General features: G+C 37.1%; 1 protein-coding gene and 1 pseudogene across 2 annotated transcripts in view; both read right to left on the bottom strand.

Moving 5' to 3' along the window:
- The window catches only part of CTNNA3 (catenin alpha 3), a 1,660,471-nt gene extending 1,635,002 nt beyond the window's left edge, over positions 1-25,469 (bottom strand). Inside the window, exon 1 of the mRNA XM_081238023.1 lies at positions 25,389-25,469. The gene's annotated coding sequence lies outside the window, so the exon portion shown is untranslated. The remainder of the gene's footprint in view (positions 1-25,388) is intronic.
- LOC308629281 (arginine-fifty homeobox-like) lies at positions 591-1,453 on the bottom strand (annotated as a pseudogene). Its single transcript has one exon. The product of its transcript is annotated as an arginine-fifty homeobox-like (transcript).
- Positions 25,470-27,504: the final 2,035 nt, after the last annotated feature.

Below are 27,504 nucleotides of genomic sequence, written 5' to 3'. Positions count from 1 at the left end.
ATATTTAACCCTGTTAAATTGATTATTTTATGGCTTCAAATGTCTTTTATTCAAAACATTTCCAATGTCCATTATTACGTTTTAAACTTTTCATTACAGAGGTCTTAATTTTCTTAGTTAATTCCTAGATACTTTATATTTTTCATTGAGAGGTACTTATTTTATTATGTGTTTCTTTATTATTGGTTTTGAGAAGTGCCATTAATTTTGTTCATTAATCATATAGCTGAAAAATTAGCTTAGCTGTCAAGTTTGTTGGAAATGTAAGTTTATAAACCTGCTGCCATTAAAAGTGGATGACCCCTAAAGGCTACTGACCTTTTAAAAAGTCAAAGATAGTTTTGGGAAGAGGGAATTTTGGAGTCTCATTGGCCATTGAAGGGACTAGGAAGGCCTCTCCAGGGAGAGTTGTGGGGCTGATTGTGCAGTACTGAGCTATACTTGCAGGAAACTCCTCGTTTTTACATTTCCATGGAAATCAAAGCAACACTGAGCCAGATATTTGGGTTAAAAGCAGACAAAGGCAAGAGCATGTACAAGATGCATGAAGATCCTTTTTCTATACTGTCTGATATTTATTAGTACTTTGATCAGAGACATCCAAAGTGTGCCATACTGGAGGGGTTCTGGAATTCCAGGCTGTCTCTCAGACTGTAGGCTGCAAAGCTCCAGTTTGTCATACTGAGGCAGGTTTGCCCAGGAGATAAACCTACAGCTGGATCAGCAAAGGTGCTAAGAGAGGAACTCTACTCTAACTGGGCCTTGTCGGTGAGAGAAACTAACACAGAGAGTGGAAAGAAGATCTGGCTATCTCATCCTCATCAGGAAAACTGTACAGTTCCATGATTTGTGCTATGTCATAGGCATCAGAGTACAAAGCAGGAACTGAGGCCACTAGCCTCTCCAATTGAGGATCTTGCATTTGGACATCACTTGTAGCAATCTCAGTGATGATAGAGCCCCCTGCCCAATGGAAAGGGTCTAAGGGCTGAGATGAGTGGGAGCTATAGGAATCTGAAACTGCAGGGAGAAAAGAATGAGGACTGGTTGATGCTGTGGGCACATTCTTGGCTGGAAGGACCGATTGCTGCTCTTGTTGCTGTTGCTGCTTCCTCTTTTTGAACCGCCAATTCCTGAACCAAATCTTTACTGTTGACTCCGGTAGGCCGAGTTTTAAAGCAAGTTCTCTCTGGAGATTTTTATCTGGAAACATGTTACAGCTAAACAGAACCTTCAACTCTTCATGCTTTGTGTGTGTGAATGAGGTGCGTTCGTGAGGCTTCTTCCATTTTGTGGGACCAGCTGGTATCTGTGAATCAACCTCGAAGTTCATGATGGAATCATCCATGTAGACAAAAGGGTCTGGTTGGGGATTCTCTTGGACTATTTTGTTCATCAGGGGTGCTGACATATGGCAAGGAAGGCCTGTCATGAATTCCCTTGGAATGCCCATTTTCAAGCCCTCTTGATGTGTCTCTCTGGAAATGCAGTTCCTTTCCAGCCATTCATTTTTTTTTTATTTTTTTTATTTTTTGCTTTATAACAAATTTAATCAGTTATACATATACATATGTTTCCATATCCCCTCCCTTTCCAGCCATTCATTTTTAAACGCAATCCCACATTTAGCCAGTAGAGGGTATCATCTGATTCTGAAAGGCCACAGTATTGAGTCCAATGACATTTCTTTCTATACTTGAACTAGGAACTGGGGCACACCATCTCAACTTTCCCTATTAAATGTGGTTAGAAATATCCCATTTTATTTGCCCATATAAATTTGACTTATATAGCCCATATTAGTGTTTAATATTTCTCATCTGTGACAAAGTCTACCATTATTTCTTCCTCTATCAACTCAATCACATGCATCAGAATTGGGTTCAATCATCACAATGACTGCACAACCCTAGATCTTCTGGGACAAAAAAGCAAACAACAAAAACTCTACATAAATATTCTAAGCCCCATTAGAAAATCCAAAAACAAATTCCAAAAAATAAAAATAAAACTGCCCTATTAAACAAAATAATTTCTCTTCAAAGTTTACATATGACATTTGTAAACTGTTTAATATTTTCTAATTGCCCTGTTTAATATTTGCTGTCGATTATATATTAGGAGCTATAAGGTAATATTAGAAGATATGTTTCCTGTTATCCCTGCATTATTTCTCATGAGCGTGAAATGTTATGACTAACAAAGTCCTCATACAAGCTGCACATTCTTTATTTTACAACTTAACACCCACTTCAATTTGGAAAAGCATGAACATTGATTTGCCTGATTTACTCTAAAAATAAAGATCTTACTATCTAATTAGCTAACATCATTAACTACAACAAATTTATCTTGACCAAAGATAAAAATTTTCCACACTTCTCTAAAGCTATTATCACAAACATCAAGTCTACTGTAAACGATGGCAAAAATAAAACAGATCTAAAGGCTCAGAGTGATCTCTCTTCTCATGTTCCCAGGCTTGCCACTAATGACATATCCTTTATATGAAAGTATTAAATTTTCCAAAGAGAAAAGAAATAATCATTCTCTTCCTCAGTTGTGATTCACAATAGGAAATTATAGCTTCTTTAAAAGAGAATTCTATTCCTTATAATGAAAGCAAGTTTGGGGTTCTTCACTCTATAAAATTATTTTTAATACCTGAATATGGCAGTTTCTTTCCTCATGTAGTAACTAATGGTAGCCATGTAAAAATTAAATTTTACATTTGGAAATAAAGTATAACATCTCAACTGTTATTGATTCTTTCATAAAATTTTTTAACTTCAATTTTCTAAACTGATGTATTCTCTATAATATAAAAGCGATACTTAAAATTATTTCTCAAATTAACTTATAAGATAAGCATCCAGGAGGAAACTGAAAAGTCTGTTTTACAAGTAATTTGCTTATCCTTCTTACCTATCACCCACACATTTTAGAATATACAGATAACTAATTTTTTTTTTCGGTTTTCAGTTAACCACTTAATTCCACTTTACTTTCCAACTCTGAGTTTGGTTCCCTGACACAGGCATTCCTGAACTGCGTCTCATTTAATGATTTTTGGTTTTTCCAGGTGCCTTAAGAACCTATATCTAAAGGCCTTATTAGACTCCATTCTATTTGTGGCTTAAAAAAACAATGGGGAGCTAGAAATTCAGAATCCTGGAGCTCAGGAGAAAAATCAAGATATGGTAACTACGTGTTACGCCTTAAATCATGAGACTAGAAGAGCTCTCCTAAGGCTGAGTAGAGGGAGATAAGGCGCCAAAGATAGTACTTTGCAAAACAAGTACCCACTAGGGGTAGGGAAAGAAGGGAAGTCATGAAAAGAATAGGCAGAAAGGCAAGACAAACTTAGTTCAGATTCAAGCCCTACTTTACTTTGCTTGGCCTTGTCCACATTGACTCCCATTTACTGTGGTTTCTTCCTGTGAAGTGAGACCTATAAAGCTGATATGAAGGGTAATTACTTATAAAATTACTCATAGGCTCTAATGGAGTGTGAATTATAGTATTAAATAATTCATTAGTCAATTATTGTTATTTTGTGGAAAGATAAGTTTCTCTTTGTGGAATTCTACTTTTCCAAATCCAGATGTCATTGAATTTTAGAAGACTGCTGTGAGAGATAACAGATTGCCCATCTGATTTAAAAGTGGTGAAGAGTCATTAAGTTCACACATTTTTATTTAGCAAATTAAATCCATTTCACCAAGGGAAGTTCTACCCCATCCATGATAATAATTTATAATTAGGTAACAAGGAATCATGGTCCTAAAATGGAAGAGCTTAAAAGCTGCTTCCAACAGATGAATGGATAAAGAAGATGTGGCACATATATACAATGGAATATTACTCAGCCATAAAAAGAAACGAAATTGAGTTATTTGTAGTGAGGTGGATGGACCTAGAGTCTGTCATACAGAGTGAAGTAAGTCAGAAAGAGAAAAACAAATACCGTATGCTAACACATATATAAGGAATCTAAGAAAAAAAAAAAAAGGTCATGAAGAACCTAGGGGTAAGATGGGAATAAAGACACAGACCTACTAGAGCATGGACTTGAGGATATGGGGAGGGGGAAGGGTACGCTGTGACAAAAGTGAGAGAGTGACATGGACATATATACACTACCAAAAGTAAAATAGATAGCTAGTGGGAAGTAGCCGCATAGCACAGGGAGATCAGCTAGGTGGTTTGTGACCAACTAGAGGGGTGGGATAGGGAGGGTGGGAGGGAGGGAGACGCAAGAGGGAAGAGATATGGGGACATATGTATATGTATAACTGATTCACTTTGTTATAAAGCAGAAACTAACACACAATTGTAAAGCAATTATACTCCAAGAAAGATGTTAAAAAAAAAGCTGCTTCCAAAGTCATAACAAATGCTTAATAAACACAAGACATACTAACACATATTAATAAATTGTGTATGTTATTTAGAGGATTGAGTATGGGATGGTTTAAGGACAGAATACAAAACTAAAAGCAAATAATGACAATAAGAAAAAGAAAGAAAGAAAGAAAAAGAAAGAAAGAAAGAAAGAAAGAAAGAAAGAAAGAAAGAAAGAAAGAAAGAAAGAAAGAAAGAAAGAAAGAAAGGAAGGAGGGAAGGAAGGAAGGAAGGAAGGAAGGAACTTCTGGTGTCTTGTTCCCACATAAGACTTATGGAGTTGTGCCAATCTGCTTCATTCCAGAGCAGAGAGCCAGTCAGTCACTGAGACTATATTAGAAAGAGAAGAAGGAAATCTTTCTCCCACTCTCTGTTTCCAAAGATAATAACAGAAAACTAGAGCATGATGGATTTCACTACCAAGTAGCCAGGTTTATTTTACTCTTGTCCCCACTGACCCTCTAAAAGTCAACTCTACTAATTTTGCGTTATGGAACACAGGAAATATATGTACAAACACAAAGAAAATCCATTTTTCAAAGCTTACAGTATCCCTAAATTGTCCAAAAAATAACTGCTACCGTCCCTAAACTTAAACTGTAACATCAGACCTTCAACTGTAGTGAAAAGAATGGTGCTTATCACAGAGTAAATAAAAATAATTAAACTCAGTTGTTAACATAGTGAATCACATTTTTTTTACTCTAAATAATGACCTTGACCAATAGTCTGAGTAACCCACACACGACCTGACTCATCCCAGCTTTTTTCCTCCTGGGTCTTGAATACAAAGAATTAGACTGACACAATCAATCATGCTCCTCTGTGAAGTTCAATTCATGCAACTGGTCTGTGAAAAGCCTGTTTTTTTGTTGTTGTTTTTATCATATTCTGTATCCCTCAGCCTCAGTTCCACTTCCCTCCCTCCTTCCTATAGGCATCCAATCTGTAGTATTTCATGGGTACCTTTCCAATCAACTTTCCATAACTTTTATTATATATGATATACATACCTTTACAATGGTATATATCTTTATAATGGTATATGGCCTTATGTGTGTGTGGATTTTTAAATTTACACAAACAGTATTGTACTTCCCATCTATTCCTACTTCTCTCTCTCTCTCTCTCTCTCTCTCTCACTTTCTCGTCTCAACACTACATTTTCACAGTCTATTGATGTGAAACTATAACCACAGGTTAGCTCACTCAATACATAGAGCCAGCTCCCCCTTGCCTTTCACTGCTATGGAAGCAAGACATTAGATTTTCCAGCCTTCTTTGCAACTCAAAATGGCATATGACAGAATTCTGGCCAATGAGATATCAGCAGATGTTTGCTGAGAGGGTTTCTGACAAAGCTTTTGCTTTCCCTATAAAAAGGATGTCAGACAATGTTGCCATAGCCCTTCACCCATCCTTCTATTATCTGTGGTATGATGCCTGAACATAAAGCAGTCTTACTGCAAACCTGAGGAGGAAAGATGACAGAGCAGAAGTATAGAAAGAAAGGTCTTTGATGTTATCAGTTCTGAACTTCTCACCTACAGATTTCTTATTATTTGAGAAAAATGAGTTCTCAATTAATGTGATTGATTTAGTTTGTTCTTTTATTTTGCATTTATAGCATTTTATCAGATGCATTTATAATGTATTTTATCTGCCCATATCCCTATTCAAGTATGTTTAGGTAGTATTCAACCCTTTACTATAGGAAACAATGCTATAACAAACATTCTCATACATGTATTTTTGTGTACCTATGCAAGAGTCCCTCTAATATATATATATTCTGCTGTGGGCTGAATTGTGTCCTACTCAAAATTCATGTTTGTAGTACCAACCCCCCGTACCTCAGAATATGGCTTTATTGGAAACAAGGTCTTTAAGGACGTGATTAAGTTAAAATAAGGCCATTATGGTGGGCCTTAATTCACTATAAATGCTAACCTTATAAGAAGAGGAGGTAAGGACACCGACACACACACAGAGGGATGACCATGTGAGGATATAGTAAAAAAATAGCTATTTGCAAGCCAAGGAGAGAAGCCTCAGGAAAAAAACAAACCTACCGACACCTTGATCTTAGACTTCTAGCCTTCAAACTATGAGAAAATAAATTTCTGTTGTTTAAGCCACCCAGCATGTGGTATTTTGTTATGGCAGCATTAGAAACTAATACAATTCAGAAGTAGAATTTCTCGGTCAGAATGTATGCGAGTATTCAATTTCAACAAATACTACCAAATTGGTCTCCAAAATATTACCAGCAGACCACATGGACTCACATGTCCCCATCTCCTCACCAGCACAAGATACTGCATGACATTTCAACTTCTGGCACCATGGGAGGTACAAAGTTGATCTCATTGCTGTTTTAATTTTCATTTCTGATTACCAATGTAATTGGTGATCTGTTTTAGGTTAACTAGCTTAAAACACTCCTCTCTGTGGACTGCTTACCTGTATTTTTTTACCAATTTTTCTCCTAGGTTGCCTGTTTTTTCTTAGTAATTTCCAAAAATTCTCTGTATATTTTATATATAATCCTTTGTCAATTATATTCCTCGAAAATATCCTCTCCCTGCTTACTATGTCTCTCTTTGTATTCTTTTTTTTTTTCTTTTGGCCATGCTGCACAGCATGTGGGATCTTAGTTGCCCGGCCAGGGATCAAACCTGTGTCCCCTGCAGTGGAAGTCCAGAGTCTTTTTTTTTTTTTTTTGTGGTACGTGGGCCTCTCACTGTTGTGGCCTCTCCCGTTGCGGAGCACAGGCTCCGGAAGCGCAGACTCAGTGGCCATGGCTCACGGGCCTAACCGCTCTGCAGCATGTGGGATCTTCCCAGACCAGGGCTCGAACCGTGTCCCCTGCATCGGCAGGTGGACTCTCAACCACTGCGCCACCAGGGAAGCCCAAGTCCAGAGTCTTAACCACTGGACCACCAGGGAAGTCCCTCTCTTTATATTCTTAAACATTCCACCATCTGTATATAAAAGTTCTATTTTCTTCACATCCTTACAGATACTAGGTTATTGTCAGACATTAATTTTTGCCAATCTAATAGGTATGATAAACTATCTCATCATTGATTTAATCTGTATTTACCTGATAACTAGTGAAACAAGCTAAATGTCTTTTCACTTATGTATTGGTCATTACAATTTTCTCATCTATGAATTACTTTTTCACTTATCATGGACCCATTTCCCTGTTAAGATTGTTATTTTCCTCATTAATTTTTTAGGAGTTCTTAGATCATTTTCATTGAATGAGTCTGTGAGCCAGCTATTTCCACAATAATGCTACATAAGAAACCACCCTAAAACTCAGTGGGATAAAACAACATTTATTCTCTCTTGTACACTTTCAGGTTGGCTGGGGGTCAGCTAATGCAGGATGGGCCTGGCTGGGCTTACTCCAAGCTGTAGTTTTGGAATCCAGATCTATTCCACATGTTTCTCATCCTCCTTGGACAAGCCGGCTACCAGAATCATGTTTTTCCCATGGCAACAACAAAAATACAAGGACAATTGGAAACACAGTGCCTCTTAAGATATAAGCTTCGGGCTTCCCTGGTGGCTCAGTGGTTGAGAGTCCGCCTGCCGATGCAGGGGACACGGGTTCGTGCCCTGGTCCGGGAGGATCCCACATGCCATGGAGCAGCTGGGCCCGTGAGCCATGGCCGCTGAGCCTGTGCGTCCGGAGCCTGTGCTCCGCAATGGGAGAGGCCACAACAGTGAGAGGCCCGTGTACCACAAAAAAAAAAAAAAGATATAAGCTTCAAACTAGTACTCTGCCTCTTCTGCCCACATTTCAATGGGCAAAGCAAGTCACACAACCAAGTCTAACACTAATGGTGCAGGGAAATATACTCTGCCTCTAGTGGGAAGAACTGCAACATCATATGACAAAGGGCCTGGATACAGGGAAAGAAAAGAATGGGGAAAAATAACGCAATCCATTTTATATGAATGATTTCTAAATATATCCTCTCAGTTGGTAGCTTTCATTTATCTTCTTTTATGCTATTTTTTTCCACAAAGAAGGGTTTTATATTAATATAATTAAATTTTTCAGTCTTTTACTTCATTGCTTATGTTTTGGCGGTCTTATTTAAGAAATTATTTCCTACTCTAAGACCATAATAAACATGCTCTTATATTTCTCCCTAAAAGAATGCAATCAAGAGGATCAACAATCAATATGTTTTAACTTAGTATGTGCATAAGTGCAAGATTATATGATATAAACTAAGGCAGCAAAGTTAAACAAGTAATCAAATTTTTTAAAATTACCAAGGATGACTAATTATTACTGGTGAAATTTTGAGCTTGGTCTTTTAAAAATATTAATGGATACAGACTGAACAAGATGAAAAATATGCAAGAATCGTAAAGAATCACAAAACTTGATATTCTTTTGTTAACATATATTTATTGATCTAAGCTATATTTTTAAAACTGCTGAGCACAAGACCACAGGAAAATATATATAGTCTTCTCAGGTCATGACATCTTGGAAAAATAATAAAGAAACTTTTACAGAACTTAGCTATTATAAAACAATATATGTTATGATGTTGTATTTGTAAAATATATGTATATATGTGCTAATAGTAGGAACTACTTCAATAGTTTGGGGTAAAAAGAAGGTCCTATCTATTAATCTTTCAAATTAAAACCACTTCCCAACTGCCAGACTGGCAGGGAGCCCAGTATCTCTCTTATTCCTCAAATTGTTCAAGAACTCTGGGGGCCTCTTGATCCACATACCTCAGAGAGAGAAAACCAGAGAATTTTATTAGAATACAAGTGGGCCCTGTTGAAGGCTGCTGCTGTTCTGCTCCTGGCACACAGTTTACTCATGAAAACTGATCCCCTGCAGTTCCATGTGACCCTTCCACCTGCTGTGCTCTTGCTTTTGCTGCTGCAAATACAGTGGTCACAGTGATTGTTCAAGAGAGAAGCAGCCTGCTCCCTTAGAGGTATAGCATGGCAGCCACACCTGGAGTTTTTAAGTTCACCAAGCACCAAGCGGATGGGTCAGCAGGGCCTTCTGCCTCCAATTACACAAGTGCACAAACAGCCTCTCCCAGTGGGCAATGCAGGCTACAACAAGGAGTCCTAGCCTAAGGTCTTTGATGTTTTTTCTTACTAGGTCCTTTTTTAATCGAGACCAGTTCAATGCACAAAAAACTTTCTAATAATAAATGCAAGGAAGGAGTCCAGGTCTTCACTCTTTTCCTCTCTGAAGGTTCCCAGACTCTACAAACTTCTTCCAGTCCTCCCAGTGTTGACCAGCCCTGAAGGTGAAGACTGTAAGGCAACCCTTACAAAACCAGAAAAAGACCCTGCTACATCAGTACCTGAGACACAAAAGGATAACGACCTCATTCATGGTTTCAAACACTGGAGGGGAATTTCTCTTCCCTTATAGTTGTCAGATAAAATACAGAATGATCAGTTAACTTTGCATTTCAGATAAACAATGAATAATTTTCTGGCATATGTCTTATGCCAGAAACATACTTATACTAAAAAAATTATTAATTTGTTTACCTAAAATTCAAACTTGTGTGTCATGTATATTTATTTGCTAAATCTGGCCACTCTACCTTATCTTACTTCATGAATGGAACAAACTGGGAGGAGGGGGACCTAGAACTCCCTCGTGCCTAAATTTAAAGCAGCCACAGAGCCAGATCCTCACATCCATGTATCTAGACATCCTGTCAGAGACTTGAAGCTGAGAGAGCCAACCAAAAATTCAGCTCTCACCCTGTTACTGCACAGCAGCTGCTTTTTAGATAGCCAGCGATATTTCCTGGCCACCTCCCAGCAATATATTTCTAACTACGCTCAGTTGGAAGATTTTAGTTCCCAGAAATGCAACACAGGATAAAAGAGGACAAGGGAAGAATGACATATTGTGCCCTGGGATATTAGAGCCCCAACAGTAGGAGCAGAAACACAAAAAAACACTGGCAGAGGCTATTCTAGAGATTAGGTTTTATGCGCCTCTTTTAGAAAAGTGAATCTGAATTGCTTCAAATTATCTAAGATTAAATTCACGTCCAAGTAGAGGGTCAAACAATAGGAATAGGGGAATAGTTGCCCCAAATGAATATATAGCTCCTGTAGCCCAGAAATTCAGCAAGATACTTGCCCTCCACTTTAAGAGTTGAGAGGGAAATTCTGTAATTCCAAAATTGATAATGACAGAGCTCAAAACGGATATAGATGTGTATATATCTCACTTATGACAAACACCAGGACTGAATAAATCTCTTGTCTTTCAAAATAAGTAAATAGAAAAAATCCAAAATTAAAAGACTGTATAACAATAAAAGAGGAAGACAAGGGAAATTATCCTCAAGACGAAAGAAAATATAGAATACATCTACTCTGTGCTCTCAGTGAAATACCCAAACTTAAAAATTCTAGGTAAGAAATGATGGAAATGTTAAGTAAAATGAAAAGAAAGTTGACTGAGGTGAAAGGTCAAGATAAAAAGAGACGTGGCAAAAATTTTTAAGTAAAAGAATTCAGCAAACCCAAAGAGACAATAAAGTAATTAAAACCTGCCCTGAGGAATCATTCCTTTCCTTTGTCATCTGCCTATCAGCAACTTCATCATTCAGAGAGCAAAAGAAACTAAGAATGGAAGGGCTACCCTGGGCTTAATTCTTACCAACAAAGAGGAATGTGTTAGTGAAGTCAAAGTGACAGGAACCTTGGGAAAAATTCAACGTATCACCTTAGAGTTCATTACGGCCAAGGAAGAAAACCAAAAGCAAAGACAAATACCTTAGGTTGCTTAGCAGTTCAGAGAAAATATAAGAATTTCCCAGAGGCAGAGATTCTAAAATGAAAGACAGGTGAAAAAATAAAACCCACTACTGCAATCACAAATGAGGGGGGAAAAAAATGGGAGACAACATATGCAAATATAACTCAATATGCTATATACAAGGTACTTTCTAAAGACTGAGATTTTTAAAGGACATACAAAAGAAGACGGAAAAGGGTAAATGTAAGGATGAATACATAAGTGTGGTATTAGCCTATTAGAAGAGTGGACTAAAATTACAATGAGCAAAGACTTGTAAAAAACACACAAAACAACACAAAATCTTTTAGGTTTCATGTGAGGGTGGAAGGACAAAAAAGGTACAACCTCCCTCCTCCTATGTTAACAAGGTACAGAGAGGAAGCAAAATGACAATATTCTGAGTTTGCTTTCACATTATCTACTAAGGAACATGGTCTTTAAAATGGAAAAATTGTGCCAACAATCTTGAGAAGAAATTGATAAACCACAGGAGAAAAGATAGTGGAAGAATGTTTAACTGTTTAGATAAATGTCCTTTTCCAGGTGGATTTTAGTACAGCAGGGCTTCTCATTCCCAGCACTATTGACATTTTAGGCTGCATAATTTGTTATGGGGGGCTATCTTGACTTGTAGGATGTTTAGCAGCATCCTTAACCTCTAACCACTAGATGCCAGTATCACCAGCCTCCTCGTAACAATCACAAATGTCCCTAGAGATTGTCACATGTCTTCTGGGAAGCAAAAGGACTCTAGGTTGAGAACCACGATATTGCAGAGCACTAAAAATCTGCATATATTATCACAGAATTATTGTTAGCATCTTTGAGTAATCATGGCATTGGGAACTGACAAATGTTATCCCATATATCAAAAAGGTAGGTTCTGAAAATTTGATGTTCATCCGCAGCAAATTTTAATACAGTATCAAAATATTATTAATTGGAAAAGAGAGCAATGATCCTGTGAATTCTGGTATAGTTTTATTAAGAGCCACTCATACTGGGGCTTCCCTGGTGGCTCAGTGGTTGAGAGTCCGTCTGCCGATGCAGGGGACACGGGTTCATGCCCCGGTCCAGGAGGATCCCACATGCCGTGGAGCGCCTGGGCCTGTGAGCCATAGCCGCTGAGCCTGCGCGTCCAGAGCCTGTGCTCCGCAGCAGGAGAGGCCACAGCAGTGAGAGGCCCGCGTACCGCAAAAAAAAAAAAAAAAAAAAAAAATTGTCAGATATTCTTTCATTGGTGTGATTTGAACTGTAACAAGAGAAAAAGTCTTAGGAAGTATACAGAATCCAATTAGATTTCATTTGCCTAGAAGTAGGGGAGATATTAAAAATATTTAACAACTAGCATGACTTAGGTCCCAACCAATCAGTCTAGCCTGGAGCTGGGTCTTGGAAAGCCCCATCTATGCAAGGTGTTCACCTTTTAGTTCCTGGGTCTAGGGGAGGTCTAGAGGGTCCTAGGCAGAGACCAAGTGGAGGAAGGCCACTAGTGAGGGGGAGAGGGAGTACAAAAGCATTTCATATTTTAACAATTTGTATGGCCTTACTGGGGAATATCAGTCCTCACCAAGAGATAGAAACAACATTAAAATAATCCAGAATATCACAGAACAATAAATTGGTTAAATTCAACCAAGTGGCAGCTATGATGAAGAGTAAATTCATACATACTGATGTGGAACAATTCTTTTTTTAATTTTCACCAGAAACTGGTAGCAGTTTCCTTGTGAAAAAAAGGACCAGAGGGCTTCCCTGGTGGTGCAGTGGTTGAGAATCTGCCTGCCAATGCAGAGAACATGGGTTTGATCCCTGGTCTGGGAAGATTCCACATGCAGTGGAACAACTAAGTCCGTGTGCCACAGCTACTGGGCCTGTGCTCTAGAACCCATGAACCACAACTAGTGAGCCTGCATGTCACAACTACTGAAGCCAATGCACCTAGAGCCCACACACTGCAACAAGAGAAGCCACCACAATGAGAGGCCTGTGCACCACAACAAAGAGTAGCTCCCGCTCGCCGCAACTAGAGAAAGCCCACACGCAGCAACAAAGACCCAATGCAGCCAAAAATAAGTAAATAAATAAATAAATTTAACAACAACAACAAAAAAGAGGACCAGAGAACTGAGGATCTGAGGTCAAGGCAGAAGGAAGATGTATTTTCACTGTATACCCTTTGTGACGAATGCTATGTTTGCTAACACCCCATCCAGCCCTCGCCCACTTTTCCTCCTCTACTAGAGAGACTGGAAAGCTAAGAAACCTGCTCTTCTCAGACTCCCTTGAAGTAGTGGGGCCCAGACTTCACCAACCAACGACAGCTTGGGTGAGATTTTTAAAGGTCACAGGCATCAGATCCTTCTGGGAAAGTTGTGGTAGGACTCTACTGCCGAGTGCAAAAGCCAGGAAAAATGGAAGCTAGTACACTTTTAGGACCATTCCTCAGGTACACTTGGACATTTTTCCTAGCTGCATTGTCTTTGGCTGTTGCTCTGGCTCTCCAGGAGAATCTATGGGCTACCAAATATCATTTATGAAACTCTTTCTGCTGGAGCTAGCCAGAGCAGACTCTTTGTTGCAATCAAGAACCCTAGCTAATGGGAAGCAGCCACATAGCACAGGGAGATCACCTAGAGGGGTGGGATAGGGAGGGTGGGAGGGAGACGCAAGAAGGAGGGAATATGGGGATATATGTATACATATAGCTGATTCACTTTGTTATAAAGCAGAAACTAACACACCATTGTAAAGCAATTATACTCCAATAAAGATGTTAAAAATAAAAAAAGAACCCTAGGTAAGGCACCCTTTGTTAAAATAAAAAATAAAAATAAATGTACATATATAAGTTTTTCAGTTTAAAAAATTAAGTTTTATAAAAATGTTTTAAAAATAAAATTATGTGGGCTGGATGGTGGTACAGTTCAGGGAGGACACACTTAACTGAAGAAGCAAATCCAAATGAGCGAGCCCGAAGATCTGGGTCCCCAAATCCCCATTGAATATCAGCTGTGTCTCAACCACCAGAGGCCATCTTAGAAATGCAAATGTGGACTCAAATCAATGGCTCCCCTTCTTACAAATAACAGCCAATTTTAAAAATATGATGGAAGGAAAGATACCAAAATATGATGGTACCAAAGATACTTGTGTAAAATGTATAAAATACTTGTGTAAAGACAGCTTTAAAACTCTACTGAAGGATGTCGAAAAAGAATTGAGTAAACAAAATGATGATGTATAGGTAGATTAAACATTAAAAAGGCATTATTTCTCCCTAAATTAAAATATTCACAGGCTATTATAATAATTTTATAAAATGTTACACTAAAATTCATCTGGAAATAAACATTATGTAATTACATGTAGGAAAATCCTGAAGGGGCAGAAAAGAATAAGGAGAAAGAGTAATCCTTCCAGGTATTAAAACATGTTATAAAATAAAGTTATTTTAAAAGTAGGGAATGCATCAGCAAGGTAGCAGGATACAAGATTAGTATACTGAAATCTGTTGCATTTCCTTACACTAACAATGAAAAAAAATCCCATTTAAAATCACATCAGAAAAATAAAATACCTAGGAATAAACTTAAAGGAGATGAAAGACCTATAAGCTGAAAACTATAAAACATTGACAAAGGAAATTGAAGACGATTCAAAGAAATGGAAAGATATTCCAAGATCTTGGATTGGAAGAATTAATATTATTAAAATGGTCATACTATCCAAAGCAACCTACACAGTTAATGCAATCCCTATCAAATTGCACATGTCATTTTTCATAGAACTATAACAAATAATCCTCCAGTATATATGGAACTACAAAAGATCCAGAATTGCCAAAGCAATCCTGAGGAAAAAGAACAAAGCTGGAGGCATAACCAGATTTTAGACTATACTACAAAGCTACAGTAATCAAAACAGTGTGGTGCTGGCACAAAACATATAGACATATAGATCAATGGAACAGAATAGAGAGCCTACAAATAAACCCATGCACCTACTGTCAATTAATCTACAACAAAGGAGGCAAGAATATACAATGGAAAAAAAGACAGTCTCTTCAACAAGTGCTGGGTGTGGGGAAAGCTGGACAGCTACATGTAAATTAATGAAATTAGAAAACTCCCTCACACCATATACAAAAACAAACTAAAAATGGTTTAAAGACCTAAATATAAGAAATGACACCATAAAACTCCTAAAAGAGAACATAGGCAAAACATTCTCAGACATAAATTATAGCAATATTTTCTTAGATCAGTCTCCCAAGGCAAAAGAAATAAAAGCAAAAATAAACACATGGGGCCTATTCAAACTTCAAAGCTTTTGCACAGCAAAGGAAACCATCAACAAAACGAAAAGACAACCTACAAAATGGGAGGAAATACTTGCAAACAATGTGACCAACAAGGAGTTAATATCCAAAATATACAAAGAGTTCATACAACTCAATATCAAAAAAATAAACAACCCAATCAAAAAATGGGCAGAAGATCTAAGTAGACATTTTTCCAAAGAAGAGAGAGATGGCCAACAGGCACATGAAAAGATGATCAACATTGTTACTTATTAGAGAAATGCAAATCAAAAGCACAATGAGGTATCACCTCACAACACTCAGAATGACCATCATTTAAAAATCTACAAATACATGCTGGAGAGGTTGTGGAGAAAAGAGAACTCTCCTATACTGTTGGTGGGAACATAAATCGGTGCAGCCACTATGAAAAACAGTATGGAAGTTCCTCAAAAAACTGAAACTAGAGTTACCATATGATCCAGCAATCACACTTCTGGGTATATGTCAAGAAAAAAAATGAAAACTCTAATTCAAAAACATACATGCACCCCAATGTTCATGGCAGCATTATTTACAGTAGCCAAGACATGGAAATAACCCAAGTGCCCATCAACAGATGATTGGTTTGAGAAGATGTTGTATAGATACACAATGGAATATGACTCAGCCATATAAAAGAATGAAATACTACCATTTTCAGCAACATGGATGCACCTAGAGAACATTACACTTAGTGAAGTAAGTCAGACAAAGACAAATACTATATGATATCACTCATATGTGAATCTAAAATGAATAATACAAATGAATCTATATATAAGACAAAAACAGACTCACAGACATAGAAAACAAACTTATGGTTACCAAAGGGGACAGGGAGGGAGAGAAGGACAAATAAGGAGTATGTGATTAACAGATACAAACTACAATACATAAAATAAATAAGCAACAAGGATTTACTGTGTAGCACAGGAAATTATATTGAATATCTTATAATAACCTATAATGGAATACAATCTGAAAAAGGAAATAACTGAATCACTTTGCTATATACCTGAAACTAACACAATATTGTAAGTCAACTATCTTCAATTTAAAAAAAAATGTTTTAGAATAAATAAATAAGAACAGAAAAGGGGGGAAAAAAGTAGGGACTGCAGAAAAATTAGATAAAAATATTACCAGAACAAACTTATGGTTACCAAAGGGGAAAAGCAGGGTGGGATGAATGAGGAGTTTGGGATTAACATATACACACTACTATATATAAAACAGATAACCAACAAGGACCTACTGTATAGCCTAGGGGACTCTAGTCAATATTCTGTGATAACCCATATGAGAAAAGAATCTGAAAAAGAATGAATATATATATATATGTATATATATATAGGTATAACTGAATCACTTTGCTGTACACCTGAAACTAACATAACATTGTAAATCAACTACACTTGATATAAAATAAAAATTTTTTTAAAAGAGTATTACAGAACAGGAAGAAGAGTGAAACACAGACTCTAATATAAATTTAGCTTATGATAAAGATGGCATTTTAAATTAGCAGGAAAGAGGACTTCCCTGGTGGCCCCGTGGCTAAGACTCTGTGCTCCCAATGCAGGGGGCCTGGGTTTGATTCCTGGTCAGTAGATCCCACATGCCACATGCCACAACTAAGAGTTCACATGCCGCAACTAAAGGTCCCACATGCCACAACTAAAAAGAGATCCTGCATGCTGCAACTAAAGATCCCACATGCCACGCCACAACTAAAAAAAAAAAAAAAAATAGTATCCCACGTGCCACAACTAAGACCTGGTACAGCCAAATAAATAAAAATATATTTTTTAAATTAAAAATAAATTAGCAGGAAAAAGAGTGACTGAAATAAATCATATTAGACCAACTAAATAAATATTTAGATGAAAAATTAAAATACAGCTGACTCCCAGCCTCACTCGTTTGCTCAAAATCAATTCCAGATGTAGCAAAGACTTTTAAATTCTGAAAGAAAGTATGAGTGAGTTTATATATAATACATTTATGTGTAATAATTGAAGTAGAAATTCCTTTCTACCCAAACACAAAATCCAGAAACCATAAAGGAAGAAGTTTTAAAAACTGAACACAAAAATATTTTATTTTATGTATGATTTAAAAATAAAACATAAAAGTAAAAAAAAAAGCCAACAAATTGGGAGAAAATACTTGCAACACATTAAACAGACAGAAAGCTAGTTTGCTTAATTTACTATGAGGGAATAAAGAGAAAAAATGAGTACTGGAGCTCCTTGCCAGAGCAATCACACAAGAAAAAATATAAAAGGCATCAGATTTGGAAAGGAAGAAGTAAAACTGTCTCTATTTGCAAATGACATGATTTTATATACAGAAAATCTTAAAGATCCTACTGGAAAACTGTTAAATCTAATCAATGGATTTCAAAAAGTTGCAGGATACAAAATTAACATACAAAAATCAGTAGCGGGCTTCCCTGGTGGTGCAGTGGTTGAGAGTTCGCCCGCCGATGCAGGGGACATGGGTTCGTGCCCCAGTCCGGGAAGATCCCACATGCCACAGAGCAGCTAGGCCCATGAGCCAGGCTGCTGAGCCTGCGCATCCGGAGCCTGTGCTCCGCAACGGGAGAGGCCACAACAGTGAGAGGCCTGTGTACCGCAAAAAAAAAAAAAAAAAAAAAATCAGTAGCATTCCTATACACTAGCAACAAATTATCTGAAAAAGAAAGAAAGAACACATTTCCATTTACAATAGCATGAAAAACAATAAAATACTTGAGAATAAACTTAACCAAGAAGGTAAAAGATCACTACTCTGAAAACACTGATGAAAAAAAATGAGGAAGACACAAATAGATGGAAAAGTATCCCACGTACATGGAATGCAAGAATTAATATTGTTAAAATGTAAATCTCTAGACTGACCAAAAACCATCTAAAGATTCAATGCAATTCCTATCAAGATTTCAATGGCATTTTTTCAGAAGTAGAAATAAACAATTCTAAAGTTTATATGGGACCACAAAGGACCCAGAATAGCCAAAGTAATCCTGAGAAAAAAGAACAAAGTGAGAGGCATTACACTTCCTGATTTCAAGCTATACTATAAAGCTATAGTAATTAAAACAGTATGGTACCTGCATAAAAATGACAAAATAGACCAGTGGAACAGAATAGAGAAATCAGAAGTAAATCTAAGCATATGGTCAACTAATATTTGACAAGGAAGCCAAGAATACTAAATAGAGAAGAGTCTCTTCAATAAACAGTGTTAGAAAAAATGGATATTCACATGTAAAAGAACAAAACTAGGCCCCTATCTTACACCACTCACAAAAATTAACCTGAAATGGACTAGAGACTTAAATGTAAGGCCTAAAACCGTAAAACTTCTAGAAGAAAACATAGGCAGTAAGCTCTTTGACATCAGTCTTAGTAATATTTTTTTGGATGTGTCCCCTCAGGCAAGGGAAATAAAAGCAAAAATAAACAAATGGGGAACTTCCCAGGTGGCGCAGTGGTTAAGACTCTGTGCTCCCAATGCAGGGGGCCCAGGTTCGATCCCTGGTCAGGGAACTAGATTCCACATGCGTGCTGCAACTAAGAGTTCACATGCCACAACTACGAAGCCCGTGAGCTGCAACTAAAGAGCTCACGTGCCACAACTAAGACCCAACACAACTAAATAAATAATTAATTTTTAAAATAAACAAGGGTTTCCCTGGTGGTGCAGTGGTTGAGAGTCCGCCTGCCAATGCAGGACACACGGGTTCAAGCCCTGGTCTGGGAAGATCCCACATGCCACGGAGCAGCTGGCCCCGTGAGCCACAATTACTGAGTCTGTGCGTCTGGAGCCTGTGCTCCGCAACAAGAGAGGCCACGACAGTGAGAGGCCCGCACACCGCGATGAGGAGTGGACCCCACTTGCCACAACTAGAGAAAGCCCTCACACAGAAACGAAGACCCAACACAGCCATAAATAAATAAATAAAAATTAAAAAAATAAACAAATGGAACTACAGTAAACTAAAAAGCTTCTGCACAGCAAAATAAACAATCAACAAAGTGAAAACATAACCTACAAAATGGGAAAAAATACTTGCAAATCATATATTCAATAAGGGGTTAATATCCAAAATAAATAAAGAACTCATTCAACTCAATAGCAAAAAAACAAATAACCCAATTAAAAATGGGCAAAAGACCTAAATACACATTTTTCTGAAGACTATATACAAATGGTCAACAGGTACATAAAAAGATGCTCAACATCACTAGTCGTTAGGGAAATGCAAATCAAAACCACAATGAGATATCACCTCACACCTGTTAGACTGGCCATAATCAAAAAGATAAGAGATAACATGCGTTGGCAAGGATGTAGAGAAAAGGGAACCCTGTGAACTGTCTTGGTGAGATTGTAAACTAGTACAGCCACTGCAGAAAACAGTATGGAGGTTCCATAAAAAATTATAAACAGAACTACCATATAATCCAGCAATTCTACTTCTGGGAATACATCCAAAGGAAACTAAACACTAACTCAAAAAGATACCTGCACCCCCATGTTCATAGCAGCACTATTCACAACAGCCACAACATGGAAATAACTTAAGAGTCCATTGGAAGGTGAATAGATAAAGAAGTTGTGGTCTATTATGTACTGTGTAATGGAATATTATGCAGCCATAAAAAATGAGGAAGTCCTGTCATTTATAACAACAAGAATGGAACTTGAGGGCATTATGCCAGGTGAAATAAGGCAGACAGAGAAAGAAAAATATTGTATGAGCTCATTCATATGTGGAATCTAAAAACAAAACAAAAACTAAATTCATGGAAAAAGAGATTATATTTGTGCTTACCAGAGATGGGGGTGGGTGAAAGGAGAATTGGAGGAAGGTGGTAAAAAAGAAACAAACTTCCAGTTATAAAATACATAACTACTTGGGATGTAATGTACCATATGATTATAGTTAACACTGCTGTATGACATGCATGAACGTTATTAAGAGAGTAAATCCTAAGAGTTCTCATCACAAGGAAAAAAATTTGGTTTCTTTTTTTCCCTTTTCTTTTTATTGTATCTATATGAAATGATGGATGCTAACTAAACCTATTGCAATAATCATTTTACAATACAGTTGACCCTAGAACAATGTGGGGAGTAGGAGCACTGACCCTCCCAGCAGTCAAAACTCCACAGATACTTTATAGTCACTGTTCATATCCACGGTTCCTCCATATCTGCAGTTCTACATCCGAAGATTCAACCAACCACAGATCATGTAATACTATAGCATTTACTATTGAAAAAAAATTCACTTCTAAGTGGACCTGTGCCATTCAACCCATGTTGTTCAAGGGTCAACTGTATATGTAAGTCAAATTTATTTAGACAGATACACCTTCCATAGACAGAATGTGGTCTGTCTCAAAAGGCAAGAACAGCCTTGGGAGAAACAACTCCACAACAGAGTGTGAGCCATCTCAGAAGGCAAGAGGCCCCAAAATATGGGATGGTTAGTTTTTATGGGCTGGGTAATTTTATAGGATAATGAGTGGGAGGATTATTCCAACTATTTTAGGGAAGGCATGGGTATTTCCAGGAATTGGGCTACTGCCCGCTTTTTGACCTTTTATGGTTAGCCTCAGAACTGTCATGGCGCTGGTGGGTGTGTCATTTAGCATGCTAATGTATGACAATGAGCATATAATGAGGCTCAAGTTCCAGTGGAAGTCAAATGCTCCACCATCTCGGACCTAGTTGGTTTTAAATAGTTTATGTCATGTCCTGTGGCTATGTCATTCTTTTAAAGGTTGTGCCCTGCCCCCTTCCCTCCTGTTTCACATACAGTAGTAAAATACCATGAAGCCACTGAAAAGAATGAGGTAGGTCTACATGAATTGCTATGCATCTGTCTTAACTAAATGTAACTGTCCTAATTCAGGGAAAATGTGGGGATGCAAGATGCAGATCAGTATGTATAGCATTAAGCCCTTTTTTCTTGACCTAAATCAGGGTTCTGTAAATTAGCAAGAAGAGCAGAATGCATGGATATTGCATAGGCAACCAGCAGTGCCTATCACAGATTATTTGATTCTTAAAACTAGGATTCCTTTGGTACCCCATATTGGGGAAATAGGAACTGCTGATTCTAACAGAAAAGCTAGTTAATCATGCAAATTTCCATGGAAACATAATCTATGAGCTCCAGCCCTGTACTAAGACAGACCCTGGTACTTCTGGAGAATCACAGAGAGGTAGGTTTTACTTCTCACTCTCTCTTCATCCCTATCCACAAAAACACAAACACTAGAAAGGAAACACCATATGGGCAGGGCTTTAATTTGGTTCACTAGTATCTATCCCCAGAACTAAGAATAATATCTGGTACACAAGTCATCTAGAAAGAGTAAATAATCTAAAGCCAACGTTGGAGTAGAGCCAATGTAGCCCTTTGAGGAATCCTGCCTCTCAGTCATTCTATGTGTTCTCAATGGGCTAACCTAGGGCCTTTTTGCATTGATACTACCTCCAGAAGCCTCATCAACTGAGACCTGGTAATTCATTTATTATCTAGTTAATTGTACATCTCGATCCCAATTCTCTACTCCATATGCCTATAAATAAGGAAGATAAATGCTTGTATGGTCTCTTTCATCTGTTTCAAGTAACAGATTGAGAACTGTTGATCCCATTTTGAATGGTGCTAATACAAAATAGGGTCTAAAGTCTTCAAGTTCCAGTACTTGAAGGTCTTTCTTTGTGCTAAACATTGCCTTCTCCATCAAATCTTTTTCACCGTTAATGGAGGGACCTGGGGCAGCACAAGCATACCAGTTAGGATAATGAAAAGCAGGAAAAAGAGGTGAGGGAGTGGCAGTGACAAATAAATTTGACCTAATTTACAATTTTGCGCATAGGAACTTAGTCACTTCTCAGACCCTGGAAGTTAGTGATTAAATTGGTAGCAGATTACTGTGTCCCAGACAGCAACAGTGTAGTTAAAAATAGTAAAAATAGTAATTAAGCATGTGAAAATCAGGTGCAACAGTTAATAGTCGTGTTCCTTTTCAAAAATTCTATAGTCTCAATTATCTGTCACTTTCCATTAGGTTTGCAACTTGGCTAAACTCAGGAGTTCCACCCCACAATATCATGTCACTTCAAATCCAGTATCCTAACAAGATTTAGAAAATCATGCTTTTTGAGTCTCTAGACTAACATTCCCATGAGCCAATGATCCATAAATAAACACTATTTTTAAGTCTTCATTACGAAGCACATAGTTTCTCTTCAGGCAATATTGGGCTGCCAACTTCTCTACTTAAGTCTTAATCCCTTCTATTCCAAAGAAAAAATAGAAACATGCAAGCAGAAGTTCAGAGTGAATAAAGAATGGAACTCCCATCTTTCCATACCTATGATATTTCTCTAAATATCACTGTAAAAATAAAATTCTACAATTTAAAATTTTTTAATACAAGCAGAATATATTAAGAATTCACAACCCTCTACCTCACCTCCCATCAAATACTGATGTCTCTACTCTCTCAACTTTGATTTCTGTACCAGCCACTACTTCCAAAAATCTTACTTCAATATATTCTATTTCTACAACCATAATTCCCAAATTCAATACCAATAACAGAATTAAAATTTCATACCTTCCTTAACTCCCACCCTACCCATGCCTTATTCCATTCTCATGTTTCCCTAAGCAGAAAATCCCAAAACTGAAACTCTGCTTTTGCATGTACCATCTATCCTTTTTCTTTCCACTTTGCTGCCTACAGGTTTTCTCCAAATAATTCTAATTTCCACAAAATTTTATTATAAAATATTTGTTCTTCCTAATTCTATTTCTTTGCCACAGTTGGATCATAAAACTCATATAAATCAGAACAACATATAGATGATTCTCTACGAAGGTTATTTATAAATTCTAAAGTCCAAAATAATGTAAGCAGTCAATAATACTGTCTGTCAGTTTCAGGGAGAGATGAAGAATTTTTAACATGTAACTTTGTTGATACCTGTGAAAGTCCATAAGTTGAAATTTTGTAAGTAGAGGAGATTCTGTCCTTCCAAATACTAAGTATATTGCTATCTATGTGCCTGATAACTGTGTTTTGCATCTCATGGCCACTCAATAAGTATTTCATTTGGGAGATAAGGAATTTTACAAAGCCTTAAAAGAAAAACAGTAAAAACCCATCTTCTTAAAAATCACAATCTTTGCCTTCAACTCTAATGTTCTCTAATCTGACAAGTACACATTTAAGAACAGAGCTTAAAGAAATGACCTTTAAAATAAATAAATAAATACACACACACACACACACACACACACACACACACACCACAGCACCTAGATGTTCAACAATGATTAAAAAATTATATAGCCATTCACTTGGAAGAATGTTAGACAGCAATCTAAAATAACATCTATGTAGATTAGGTAATATTATACAGAAAATATTTTTGTAAAGGTTAAATGAAAAAGCAAGGTTCCAAATTTTATCTACAGTATTACTGCAATTCATTTTAAAGCTGTACAGAGAAAAAAGACTAAAAGAAAATGTATCAATGAGATTACAGATAATTTTTTTCTGTGCTTTCAAAATTCCTATAATGAGCTCATATTACTTTTATAATGAAAAGAAAATAAGTTTTACTATAAAAATTCCAATATTTTACTCAGTTAAGAAGGAAGGCACAGACCATGTATAGGACACAACAAATAGAAATAGCTGTATATATGCTGTTGGCATTTTGGGCTTCTCCATTTAACAAATGTGTCCTTATGCTACTATTAAGGTAATTCTTTATAGTGGGTAATGAAATTGTAATAGTCCATCCAAATATGCCATTTGAATTTGACTACTGATAATCCACATCTCCAAATCACAATTTTTCTCATATATGCTGACATTTTAGTCTGTCTAAAAAAGCTAGCCACAAACCCAGGACCAAGGCTAATCTGAAATCCTATTTTTCCCACATGTGTGTTTTAAGCAAATCTTTGGATCTCCTGTATCTTCAGATATGTTGCAACTGTCTTTCTCAGTGGTGCATATCCATGACTCAAAACCTCTACAGTTAATGAACCTCCTAGCCTAAATTTCTTCTTGTTTCCATCCGTACTTATTCCTCCCAGTTCTGTCCTCAGTGCAACTGAGAGCAATTGCTCGCAGTCACTCAGACACCATCAGATAGTGACCTTCTCTTTACATTATTACTTCCCACATTCATCTCATACAGTGTGATTTTTATTTGATTATAAATGGTGGTAAAAACAGTTCTGAGAGATTCCTCAATTTCTTAATGTTACTGCCAATTACAAAACAAATATATAAGGCAAATATTAAATTCAAAAATTAAGGCTTTTGCCACTATCTCATTTAAAAAATCTCCCATTTACTGTGAACAAGCTTTGGGTTGAAAGTAAAATTCCTTCAAATATTTTGCTCCAGCCCCATGCCAAAGCACAAGCATCCAGACAACATCTTATCTTTTCCTGCACAGGATCCCAATCGGTTTTTTTATAGCCAGAAACTCTCTGAATGCAAAGCACGACCTTGGCTACTAGCTTCCCCTGGCACTAGCTTGAAAGTTATTTATAACTTTAAACTTAGCGTGAAAGCTTACATTTCTCACCATAACTAGTCAAAACATTCCCGTTTTATATAATAATGTGTTCTTTAATTCAGAAAGAAACCCTACATTTTAAACCTACAATATATAACTAAGGCAGAGCAATTTCAACGCAGAAACAAAAAAGCACTGAAGTCCAGCTCCTCTTTTTACAAACTTGACTCTTACCTTTCTGTTGCTTCCTATAAAGTAAATGTGTTTAAAATTCAGCTCTTGTAGGAAATTTTCCAAAAAGAGTTTGGGGCAGAAAAATAAAGACGACTTCTTGGTTAGTCACAGAGTTACAGAGTACCAAATTGAGAGGCAGTGACAGTGGGGCAGTCACTTCAGCTGAGCGTCATTCACCCAGGATGAGAAAGAAGGGGGAGGTTACAAACCAGGGTGGGTGGTATCTAATCCTGAACTGCTAGTCACTGACCTCACTGACAACTTGTTACTGAAAATACTTTGTTGAAAAAGGCCAGACACATACTTCGCCTAGAGATCTACAAACAAAGCTGTCAGGAAGCTCTAAATAAGTTAGATCTGCATTTCTCTAGTCCCTTTCCAAAATAAGGACCTCTTACATCTAATTAAAGCTGAACGCTGGAATTATCAAGAGTGAAAAATGATACAGCAGGAATAGTCCAGGAAATCCACACATCAAAAGATCAATTATGTAAAATTCAGTGTCTTCAGTACCACAGAATTATGTGTCACATCTGAGACAGTGTCTTTCCTCTGAAATCTTACCTGTCTCATACCCTTGCACCAAGCATCACACTCTCTGCTTCTGGGATTTATTTGGACCTACATAATTATCAGTAAAGAATGTAAAGTGAAGATTTACCAAAAACTCCACAGGTGGAACCATTATTAAAGTCACCAAAAAAAAACAAATTTTTCCAACAAAATTTCTTTTTTCTATGGCTATTCTTTTTCATATTTCCTCTTTCCTTTTTTTTTTAATCTCTCCATCAACATCTTACCATTCACTGGAACAATCCTGCATAGTCCTGACTTAAGCTTTATCACTTCATCTATTCCTTGACACCCCACTTGAACTTGTACCATATTTCCTTAGGCATTACTGCTTTTGTGACTTTGTTCCACTAGCTTCTAAAAACAACGGGTGGTAACTGCCCCTAAAACAGAACTACTCATTTGAGTTTGGGCATTCCTGTTCTTAAAAGACTGAATTCAAAAAATTTTAAAGGCATTTATTTATTAGCTCTACAGGCACTCTTAGAACAAATATGAGGGAGCTGAGAGGAAAAGGCAAGGTCTGGAAATTGTCAGAGAATCAATTATGAAAGAGGTTTCATTTTATATGATTCCTAGGGAAATCTGTGAAATAACTATTTTTATGTAGCTTCCTCTAAAATGTGCATAATTGACATTACATTTATCTAAAGATTCTTAGTTGCTAACATACTGTCCTCTCCAGATTTTTTTAAAGCAGCTTTTTCCCCCTGGAGAATCTAGGAATAGCCTCTTTTCACAGTGAAAACAAAGAGTAAGTTTTATGTCTCTCACTCCATCTTTTCTTGAATAAAGAAATCACTTGACACTTGCAAAATAGAAGTTTTTGTTTTAGAGCTTTAATAATGAATGTTTTCTAAACACAGACTGTTGAATTGAGCCCAAGATTAGATATCCAAATTCTATTATGAGCCAGCCTGCCCCCACTTCAAAGGCACAAATAAGTTATCACCTGCTCTGTACCTCTCCTTTCCATCTGCAAAATGGAGATGAAAACCCCTATTCTTCCTATCTACTTTTCAAGGGATATGCGAATTAAATGGATAAAATCTGAAGTGCTTCAAATTACACTGAACTCCTCAGAGATGCAATACAGATGCAATTACAGTACTTGGTGTTATCAAACCAACTGAATACTACAAATATATGAAATACAATTTTAAAGAGCTCTAAAGAGTTGGGTTTTTTTAATTCCCTCATAAAAATGTCTGCAGCCTCCAAGAGCAGTTTTAGCTGAAGTATTCCCCACTATAGCCACAAGAGGTCCTCCTCCTAGCAATTCAAATCACGTCGGATTTGATGAGCAGAGGCCCCATAGTCCTCTGTATTTACATCGGTTGGCTGACAGAAAACACAGATCACCTATGTCAGATTTCCATAGCTAACTATAGGGTAGCAAACAAAACCGGAAAAATCTGGCTTTCTCTGGGTGATCACTGAAGCATGCTGAACACTAAATAGTTCCTGTAAACTACACAGCCGCTGCATTTTGCACCCTGGCCCCCTTCCCGATTTTCACAGTAATTCCGTCTTGTCACCTTGC

This window comes from Mesoplodon bidens, assembly GCF_964165515.1.
Source record: "Mesoplodon bidens genome assembly, chromosome: 1".
Classification (NCBI taxonomy): domain Eukaryota; kingdom Metazoa; phylum Chordata; class Mammalia; order Artiodactyla; family Ziphiidae; genus Mesoplodon; species Mesoplodon bidens.
The sequence above is the reverse complement of the archived record's forward strand: the minus strand, read 5'-3'. Positions and strand labels throughout refer to the sequence as shown.